Below are 12,172 nucleotides of genomic sequence, written 5' to 3'. Positions count from 1 at the left end.
AAACTTGGTATGACCAAAGCTTAATAAATTATAAAACTGCCTACAAAGTTTCATGGCAATAGGATATATATTATAGACAATATGACTAATTCTATATTCAACTTTGCGTGTTAAATTTAGACGTTAAAATTGAAAAATTTCAACTATCAACATTTGGGGCTTAAAAAATTTAAATATTGCAAAAAAATACTTTTGAAATGCCTTAATATATAAAATATTATGTATTAAAAGCAATTGAGTACTCATTTGATTTATCAGACTTATCATAATTATTAAAAAGTCAAATTTATATGAGCCTGTGCCTAAAAATGGAGGTTTTCCAATGAAGGGGTGCCTTACATGAAGATGTAATATTTTCAAGCAATTTTAAATTTGTAAAGCTTTTTGGTTATAAATAATCCTTACATATGTATTTAATGTACTTTAAATGGAAAGAAAACTCACAAATAACATATCATATTAGTTTAAAAGGGTCTTAGGCCAAGTAAGACTGAAAATAATTTAGGGTCAATTTAGGCCGTAGCACATATTTACATTTAAAAATGCATATTGAAGCTATAGGAAATAAAAATTTGTGTCTTTTCTATCATTTCTATACTCAGGTGACATGATACAATAAATCTGAGCACAAAAAGACTCTTGCATTCAACTTTTTTTGCTGACAGTATGGTCTGATACAAAGATTTTTCACTTTTTAGTGAAAAACATGCATGCAATTTTAGTCGCAACAAGCTTATATTTGAACCACTTGCTATCCTACAGAAGAAAAGAAAGATATTATGTGACATGAAACAGGTACAAAAGACATTGTTAAGTGCTTTTTATACAAATTTAGTGAGGTCTTTATTATGGACTTCAACTTTTATGTTCTAAGCTTCTTACATTTAACTTGATCCAAACAGGGCGTTAGACGAGGGTCATATATACAACACATTTTGTACATATTGTCTGAGATAATCTTCTTTTCTGTAGATTCAGAGTTCACAAATGAGTAATACAACTGGATTGAAGCATAGAAACACAAATACTGACACATAAAAACCTGTCAGATAGAAAGTCAGAATGCCACTTATGCATCAAAATTGAAAAAGCTATGAAATGCTTATTTTGACCATAATATGCCCAAATTGGTCATTTTTGCAGAAATTCTATCAAATAAAAGTTTAAATCCTTTAGTTTTATGCTATTTGACAAATTGACACCATCAAATCATTCAGGGAAGTTGCCAAAGTACAGATTCTATATTTCCTGATTTCACCTCTTAGGTCCGAGTACACAGTTATTTCGTAGTGCATTTCTTTTAGACAATAAATGAAAATTAAAAAAATCCCAACTGCGCTTTCTCAATAATATTTTTACAGTGTGTTGTACTACTTTTGCGACAAATTATATCAAAATTATAGAAAACTTCATCGGCTCTAACTCAAAATATGGACAATTTTATGTTAAGGGGGTCTTCAAATCTTTTGACAGCTTCCGAAGTGCTAATTTTTAACATTTTTCAGCTGGACCAAATCACTACTTTACTTTAAAATTCATGACCCAAATTTTTTTACAGTGTCATTTCACCCCCTTACTTGCTATTTGAGTCATAAAACATGGAGAAATAAATTTGGAAGGGGTATAAAAAAAAATGGCAAGTAACACACTGTCCACACTAGGGACTACATTTGTGGACAACGAAAATCAAAGGACGATAACTGTGTACTCGGACCTAATAGGGTAGAAAAAGTTGACCAATCTCAATGAAACTTGGTATGACCAAAGCTTAATAAATTATAAAACTGCCTACAAAGTTTCATGGCAATAGGATATATATTATAGACAATATGACTAATTCTATATTCAACTTTGCGTGTTAAATTTAGACGTTAAAATTGAAAAATTTCAACTATCAACATTTGGGGCTTAAAAAATTTAAATATTGCAAAAAAATACTTTTGAAATGCCTTAATATATAAAATATTATGTATTAAAAGCAATTGAGTACTCATTTGATTTATCAGACTTATCATAATTATTAAAAAGTCAAATTTATATGAGCCTGTGCCTAAAAATGGAGGTTTTCCAATGAAGGGGTGCCTTACATGAAGATGTAATATTTTCAAGCAATTTTAAATTTGTAAAGCTTTTTGGTTATAAATAATCCTTACATATGTATTTAATGTACTTTAAATGGAAAGAAAACTCACAAATAACATATCATATTAGTTTAAAAGGGTCTTAGGCCAAGTAAGACTGAAAATAATTTAGGGTCAATTTAGGCCGTAGCACATATTTACATTTAAAAATGCATATTGAAGCTATAGGAAATAAAAATTTGTGTCTTTTCTATCATTTCTATACTCAGGTGACATGATACAATAAATCTGAGCACAAAAAGACTCTTGCATTCAACTTTTTTTGCTGACAGTATGGTCTGATACAAAGATTTTTCACTTTTTAGTGAAAAACATGCATGCAATTTTAGTCGCAACAAGCTTATATTTGAACCACTTGCTATCCTACAGAAGAAAAGAAAGATATTATGTGACATGAAACAGGTACAAAAGACATTGTTAAGTGCTTTTTATACAAATTTAGTGAGGTCTTTATTATGGACTTCAACTTTTATGTTCTAAGCTTCTTACATTTAACTTGATCCAAACAGGGCGTTAGACGAGGGTCATATATACAACACATTTTGTACATATTGTCTGAGATAATCTTCTTTTCTGTAGATTCAGAGTTCACAAATGAGTAATACAACTGGATTGAAGCATAGAAACACAAATACTGACACATAAAAACCTGTCAGATAGAAAGTCAGAATGCCACTTATGCATCAAAATTGAAAAAGCTATGAAATGCTTATTTTGACCATAATATGCCCAAATTGGTCATTTTTGCAGAAATTCTATCAAATAAAAGTTTAAATCCTTTAGTTTTATGCTATTTGACAAATTGACACCATCAAATCATTCAGGGAAGTTGCCAAAGTACAGATTCTATATTTCCTGATTTCACCTCTTAGGTCCGAGTACACAGTTATTTCGTAGTGCATTTCTTTTAGACAATAAATGAAAATTAAAAAAATCCCAACTGCGCTTTCTCAATAATATTTTTACAGTGTGTTGTACTACTTTTGCGACAAATTATATCAAAATTATAGAAAACTTCATCGGCTCTAACTCAAAATATGGACAATTTTATGTTAAGGGGGTCTTCAAATCTTTTGACAGCTTCCGAAGTGCTAATTTTTAACATTTTTCAGCTGGACCAAATCTCTACTTTACTTTAAAATTCATGACCCAAATTTTTTTACAGTGTCATTTCACCCCCTTACTTGCTATTTGAGTCATAAAACATGGAGAAATAAATTTGGAAGGGGTATAAAAAAAAATGGCAAGTAACACACTGTCCACACTAGGGACTACATTTGTGGACAACGAAAATCAAAGGACGATAACTGTGTACTCGGACCTAATAGGGTAGAAAAAGTTGACCAATCTCAATGAAACTTGGTATGACCAAAGCTTAATAAATTATAAAACTGCCTACAAAGTTTCATGGCAATAGGATATATATTATAGACAATATGACTAATTCTATATTCAACTTTGCGTGTTAAATTTAGACGTTAAAATTGAAAAATTTCAACTATCAACATTTGGGGCTTAAAAAATTTAAATATTGCAAAAAAATACTTTTGAAATGCCTTAATATATAAAATATTATGTATTAAAAGCAATTGAGTACTCATTTGATTTATCAGACTTATCATAATTATTAAAAAGTCAAATTTATATGAGCCTGTGCCTAAAAATGGAGGTTTTCCAATGAAGGGGTGCCTTACATGAAGATGTAATATTTTCAAGCAATTTTAAATTTGTAAAGCTTTTTGGTTATAAATAATCCTTACATATGTATTTAATGTACTTTAAATGGAAAGAAAACTCACAAATAACATATCATATTAGTTTAAAAGGGTCTTAGGCCAAGTAAGACTGAAAATAATTTAGGGTCAATTTAGGCCGTAGCACATATTTACATTTAAAAATGCATATTGAAGCTATAGGAAATAAAAATTTGTGTCTTTTCTATCATTTCTATACTCAGGTGACATGATACAATAAATCTGAGCACAAAAAGACTCTTGCATTCAACTTTTTTTGCTGACAGTATGGTCTGATACAAAGATTTTTCACTTTTTAGTGAAAAACATGCATGCAATTTTAGTCGCAACAAGCTTATATTTGAACCACTTGCTATCCTACAGAAGAAAAGAAAGATATTATGTGACATGAAACAGGTACAAAAGACATTGTTAAGTGCTTTTTATACAAATTTAGTGAGGTCTTTATTATGGACTTCAACTTTTATGTTCTAAGCTTCTTACATTTAACTTGATCCAAACAGGGCGTTAGACGAGGGTCATATATACAACACATTTTGTACATATTGTCTGAGATAATCTTCTTTTCTGTAGATTCAGAGTTCACAAATGAGTAATACAACTGGATTGAAGCATAGAAACACAAATACTGACACATAAAAACCTGTCAGATAGAAAGTCAGAATGCCACTTATGCATCAAAATTGAAAAAGCTATGAAATGCTTATTTTGACCATAATATGCCCAAATTGGTCATTTTTGCAGAAATTCTATCAAATAAAAGTTTAAATCCTTTAGTTTTATGCTATTTGACAAATTGACACCATCAAATCATTCAGGGAAGTTGCCAAAGTACAGATTCTATATTTCCTGATTTCACCTCTTAGGTCCGAGTACACAGTTATTTCGTAGTGCATTTCTTTTAGACAATAAATGAAAATTAAAAAAATCCCAACTGCGCTTTCTCAATAATATTTTTACAGTGTGTTGTACTACTTTTGCGACAAATTATATCAAAATTATAGAAAACTTCATCGGCTCTAACTCAAAATATGGACAATTTTATGTTAAGGGGGTCTTCAAATCTTTTGACAGCTTCCGAAGTGCTAATTTTTAACATTTTTCAGCTGGACCAAATCACTACTTTACTTTAAAATTCATGACCCAAATTTTTTTACAGTGTCATTTCACCCCCTTACTTGCTATTTGAGTCATAAAACATGGAGAAATAAATTTGGAAGGGGTATAAAAAAAAATGGCAAGTAACACACTGTCCACACTAGGGACTACATTTGTGGACAACGAAAATCAAAGGACGATAACTGTGTACTCGGACCTAATAGGGTAGAAAAAGTTGACCAATCTCAATGAAACTTGGTATGACCAAAGCTTAATAAATTATAAAACTGCCTACAAAGTTTCATGGCAATAGGATATATATTATAGACAATATGACTAATTCTATATTCAACTTTGCGTGTTAAATTTAGACGTTAAAATTGAAAAATTTCAACTATCAACATTTGGGGCTTAAAAAATTTAAATATTGCAAAAAAATACTTTTGAAATGCCTTAATATATAAAATATTATGTATTAAAAGCAATTGAGTACTCATTTGATTTATCAGACTTATCATAATTATTAAAAAGTCAAATTTATATGAGCCTGTGCCTAAAAATGGAGGTTTTCCAATGAAGGGGTGCCTTACATGAAGATGTAATATTTTCAAGCAATTTTAAATTTGTAAAGCTTTTTGGTTATAAATAATCCTTACATATGTATTTAATGTACTTTAAATGGAAAGAAAACTCACAAATAACATATCATATTAGTTTAAAAGGGTCTTAGGCCAAGTAAGACTGAAAATAATTTAGGGTCAATTTAGGCCGTAGCACATATTTACATTTAAAAATGCATATTGAAGCTATAGGAAATAAAAATTTGTGTCTTTTCTATCATTTCTATACTCAGGTGACATGATACAATAAATCTGAGCACAAAAAGACTCTTGCATTCAACTTTTTTTGCTGACAGTATGGTCTGATACAAAGATTTTTCACTTTTTAGTGAAAAACATGCATGCAATTTTAGTCGCAACAAGCTTATATTTGAACCACTTGCTATCCTACAGAAGAAAAGAAAGATATTATGTGACATGAAACAGGTACAAAAGACATTGTTAAGTGCTTTTTATACAAATTTAGTGAGGTCTTTATTATGGACTTCAACTTTTATGTTCTAAGCTTCTTACATTTAACTTGATCCAAACAGGGCGTTAGACGAGGGTCATATATACAACACATTTTGTACATATTGTCTGAGATAATCTTCTTTTCTGTAGATTCAGAGTTCACAAATGAGTAATACAACTGGATTGAAGCATAGAAACACAAATACTGACACATAAAAACCTGTCAGATAGAAAGTCAGAATGCCACTTATGCATCAAAATTGAAAAAGCTATGAAATGCTTATTTTGACCATAATATGCCCAAATTGGTCATTTTTGCAGAAATTCTATCAAATAAAAGTTTAAATCCTTTAGTTTTATGCTATTTGACAAATTGACACCATCAAATCATTCAGGGAAGTTGCCAAAGTACAGATTCTATATTTCCTGATTTCACCTCTTAGGTCCGAGTACACAGTTATTTCGTAGTGCATTTCTTTTAGACAATAAATGAAAATTAAAAAAATCCCAACTGCGCTTTCTCAATAATATTTTTACAGTGTGTTGTACTACTTTTGCGACAAATTATATCAAAATTATAGAAAACTTCATCGGCTCTAACTCAAAATATGGACAATTTTATGTTAAGGGGGTCTTCAAATCTTTTGACAGCTTCCGAAGTGCTAATTTTTAACATTTTTCAGCTGGACCAAATCACTACTTTACTTTAAAATTCATGACCCAAATTTTTTTACAGTGTCATTTCACCCCCTTACTTGCTATTTGAGTCATAAAACATGGAGAAATAAATTTGGAAGGGGTATAAAAAAAAATGGCAAGTAACACACTGTCCACACTAGGGACTACATTTGTGGACAACGAAAATCAAAGGACGATAACTGTGTACTCGGACCTAATAGGGTAGAAAAAGTTGACCAATCTCAATGAAACTTGGTATGACCAAAGCTTAATAAATTATAAAACTGCCTACAAAGTTTCATGGCAATAGGATATATATTATAGACAATATGACTAATTCTATATTCAACTTTGCGTGTTAAATTTAGACGTTAAAATTGAAAAATTTCAACTATCAACATTTGGGGCTTAAAAAATTTAAATATTGCAAAAAAATACTTTTGAAATGCCTTAATATATAAAATATTATGTATTAAAAGCAATTGAGTACTCATTTGATTTATCAGACTTATCATAATTATTAAAAAGTCAAATTTATATGAGCCTGTGCCTAAAAATGGAGGTTTTCCAATGAAGGGGTGCCTTACATGAAGATGTAATATTTTCAAGCAATTTTAAATTTGTAAAGCTTTTTGGTTATAAATAATCCTTACATATGTATTTAATGTACTTTAAATGGAAAGAAAACTCACAAATAACATATCATATTAGTTTAAAAGGGTCTTAGGCCAAGTAAGACTGAAAATAATTTAGGGTCAATTTAGGCCGTAGCACATATTTACATTTAAAAATGCATATTGAAGCTATAGGAAATAAAAATTTGTGTCTTTTCTATCATTTCTATACTCAGGTGACATGATACAATAAATCTGAGCACAAAAAGACTCTTGCATTCAACTTTTTTTGCTGACAGTATGGTCTGATACAAAGATTTTTCACTTTTTAGTGAAAAACATGCATGCAATTTTAGTCGCAACAAGCTTATATTTGAACCACTTGCTATCCTACAGAAGAAAAGAAAGATATTATGTGACATGAAACAGGTACAAAAGACATTGTTAAGTGCTTTTTATACAAATTTAGTGAGGTCTTTATTATGGACTTCAACTTTTATGTTCTAAGCTTCTTACATTTAACTTGATCCAAACAGGGCGTTAGACGAGGGTCATATATACAACACATTTTGTACATATTGTCTGAGATAATCTTCTTTTCTGTAGATTCAGAGTTCACAAATGAGTAATACAACTGGATTGAAGCATAGAAACACAAATACTGACACATAAAAACCTGTCAGATAGAAAGTCAGAATGCCACTTATGCATCAAAATTGAAAAAGCTATGAAATGCTTATTTTGACCATAATATGCCCAAATTGGTCATTTTTGCAGAAATTCTATCAAATAAAAGTTTAAATCCTTTAGTTTTATGCTATTTGACAAATTGACACCATCAAATCATTCAGGGAAGTTGCCAAAGTACAGATTCTATATTTCCTGATTTCACCTCTTAGGTCCGAGTACACAGTTATTTCGTAGTGCATTTCTTTTAGACAATAAATGAAAATTAAAAAAATCCCAACTGCGCTTTCTCAATAATATTTTTACAGTGTGTTGTACTACTTTTGCGACAAATTATATCAAAATTATAGAAAACTTCATCGGCTCTAACTCAAAATATGGACAATTTTATGTTAAGGGGGTCTTCAAATCTTTTGACAGCTTCCGAAGTGCTAATTTTTAACATTTTTCAGCTGGACCAAATCACTACTTTACTTTAAAATTCATGACCCAAATTTTTTTACAGTGTCATTTCACCCCCTTACTTGCTATTTGAGTCATAAAACATGGAGAAATAAATTTGGAAGGGGTATAAAAAAAAATGGCAAGTAACACACTGTCCACACTAGGGACTACATTTGTGGACAACGAAAATCAAAGGACGATAACTGTGTACTCGGACCTAATAGGGTAGAAAAAGTTGACCAATCTCAATGAAACTTGGTATGACCAAAGCTTAATAAATTATAAAACTGCCTACAAAGTTTCATGGCAATAGGATATATATTATAGACAATATGACTAATTCTATATTCAACTTTGCGTGTTAAATTTAGACGTTAAAATTGAAAAATTTCAACTATCAACATTTGGGGCTTAAAAAATTTAAATATTGCAAAAAAATACTTTTGAAATGCCTTAATATATAAAATATTATGTATTAAAAGCAATTGAGTACTCATTTGATTTATCAGACTTATCATAATTATTAAAAAGTCAAATTTATATGAGCCTGTGCCTAAAAATGGAGGTTTTCCAATGAAGGGGTGCCTTACATGAAGATGTAATATTTTCAAGCAATTTTAAATTTGTAAAGCTTTTTGGTTATAAATAATCCTTACATATGTATTTAATGTACTTTAAATGGAAAGAAAACTCACAAATAACATATCATATTAGTTTAAAAGGGTCTTAGGCCAAGTAAGACTGAAAATAATTTAGGGTCAATTTAGGCCGTAGCACATATTTACATTTAAAAATGCATATTGAAGCTATAGGAAATAAAAATTTGTGTCTTTTCTATCATTTCTATACTCAGGTGACATGATACAATAAATCTGAGCACAAAAAGACTCTTGCATTCAACTTTTTTTGCTGACAGTATGGTCTGATACAAAGATTTTTCACTTTTTAGTGAAAAACATGCATGCAATTTTAGTCGCAACAAGCTTATATTTGAACCACTTGCTATCCTACAGAAGAAAAGAAAGATATTATGTGACATGAAACAGGTACAAAAGACATTGTTAAGTGCTTTTTATACAAATTTAGTGAGGTCTTTATTATGGACTTCAACTTTTATGTTCTAAGCTTCTTACATTTAACTTGATCCAAACAGGGCGTTAGACGAGGGTCATATATACAACACATTTTGTACATATTGTCTGAGATAATCTTCTTTTCTGTAGATTCAGAGTTCACAAATGAGTAATACAACTGGATTGAAGCATAGAAACACAAATACTGACACATAAAAACCTGTCAGATAGAAAGTCAGAATGCCACTTATGCATCAAAATTGAAAAAGCTATGAAATGCTTATTTTGACCATAATATGCCCAAATTGGTCATTTTTGCAGAAATTCTATCAAATAAAAGTTTAAATCCTTTAGTTTTATGCTATTTGACAAATTGACACCATCAAATCATTCAGGGAAGTTGCCAAAGTACAGATTCTATATTTCCTGATTTCACCTCTTAGGTCCGAGTACACAGTTATTTCGTAGTGCATTTCTTTTAGACAATAAATGAAAATTAAAAAAATCCCAACTGCGCTTTCTCAATAATATTTTTACAGTGTGTTGTACTACTTTTGCGACAAATTATATCAAAATTATAGAAAACTTCATCGGCTCTAACTCAAAATATGGACAATTTTATGTTAAGGGGGTCTTCAAATCTTTTGACAGCTTCCGAAGTGCTAATTTTTAACATTTTTCAGCTGGACCAAATCACTACTTTACTTTAAAATTCATGACCCAAATTTTTTTACAGTGTCATTTCACCCCCTTACTTGCTATTTGAGTCATAAAACATGGAGAAATAAATTTGGAAGGGGTATAAAAAAAAATGGCAAGTAACACACTGTCCACACTAGGGACTACATTTGTGGACAACGAAAATCAAAGGACGATAACTGTGTACTCGGACCTAATAGGGTAGAAAAAGTTGACCAATCTCAATGAAACTTGGTATGACCAAAGCTTAATAAATTATAAAACTGCCTACAAAGTTTCATGGCAATAGGATATATATTATAGACAATATGACTAATTCTATATTCAACTTTGCGTGTTAAATTTAGACGTTAAAATTGAAAAATTTCAACTATCAACATTTGGGGCTTAAAAAATTTAAATATTGCAAAAAAATACTTTTGAAATGCCTTAATATATAAAATATTATGTATTAAAAGCAATTGAGTACTCATTTGATTTATCAGACTTATCATAATTATTAAAAAGTCAAATTTATATGAGCCTGTGCCTAAAAATGGAGGTTTTCCAATGAAGGGGTGCCTTACATGAAGATGTAATATTTTCAAGCAATTTTAAATTTGTAAAGCTTTTTGGTTATAAATAATCCTTACATATGTATTTAATGTACTTTAAATGGAAAGAAAACTCACAAATAACATATCATATTAGTTTAAAAGGGTCTTAGGCCAAGTAAGACTGAAAATAATTTAGGGTCAATTTAGGCCGTAGCACATATTTACATTTAAAAATGCATATTGAAGCTATAGGAAATAAAAATTTGTGTCTTTTCTATCATTTCTATACTCAGGTGACATGATACAATAAATCTGAGCACAAAAAGACTCTTGCATTCAACTTTTTTTGCTGACAGTATGGTCTGATACAAAGATTTTTCACTTTTTAGTGAAAAACATGCATGCAATTTTAGTCGCAACAAGCTTATATTTGAACCACTTGCTATCCTACAGAAGAAAAGAAAGATATTATGTGACATGAAACAGGTACAAAAGACATTGTTAAGTGCTTTTTATACAAATTTAGTGAGGTCTTTATTATGGACTTCAACTTTTATGTTCTAAGCTTCTTACATTTAACTTGATCCAAACAGGGCGTTAGACGAGGGTCATATATACAACACATTTTGTACATATTGTCTGAGATAATCTTCTTTTCTGTAGATTCAGAGTTCACAAATGAGTAATACAACTGGATTGAAGCATAGAAACACAAATACTGACACATAAAAACCTGTCAGATAGAAAGTCAGAATGCCACTTATGCATCAAAATTGAAAAAGCTATGAAATGCTTATTTTGACCATAATATGCCCAAATTGGTCATTTTTGCAGAAATTCTATCAAATAAAAGTTTAAATCCTTTAGTTTTATGCTATTTGACAAATTGACACCATCAAATCATTCAGGGAAGTTGCCAAAGTACAGATTCTATATTTCCTGATTTCACCTCTTAGGTCCGAGTACACAGTTATTTCGTAGTGCATTTCTTTTAGACAATAAATGAAAATTAAAAAAATCCCAACTGCGCTTTCTCAATAATATTTTTACAGTGTGTTGTACTACTTTTGCGACAAATTATATCAAAATTATAGAAAACTTCATCGGCTCTAACTCAAAATATGGACAATTTTATGTTAAGGGGGTCTTCAAATCTTTTGACAGCTTCCGAAGTGCTAATTTTTAACATTTTTCAGCTGGACCAAATCTCTACTTTACTTTAAAATTCATGACCCAAATTTTTTTACAGTGTCATTTCACCCCCTTACTTGCTATTTGAGTCATAAAACATGGAGAAATAAATTTGGAAGGGGTATAAAAAAAAATGGCAAGTAACACACTGTCCACACTAGGGACTACATTTGTGGACAACGAA

This window comes from Mytilus californianus, unplaced genomic scaffold (genome assembly GCF_021869535.1).
Source record: "Mytilus californianus isolate M0D057914Y unplaced genomic scaffold, xbMytCali1.0.p SCAF_4, whole genome shotgun sequence".
Taxonomy (NCBI): domain Eukaryota; kingdom Metazoa; phylum Mollusca; class Bivalvia; order Mytilida; family Mytilidae; genus Mytilus; species Mytilus californianus.
This window is presented reverse-complemented; position numbering follows the sequence as displayed.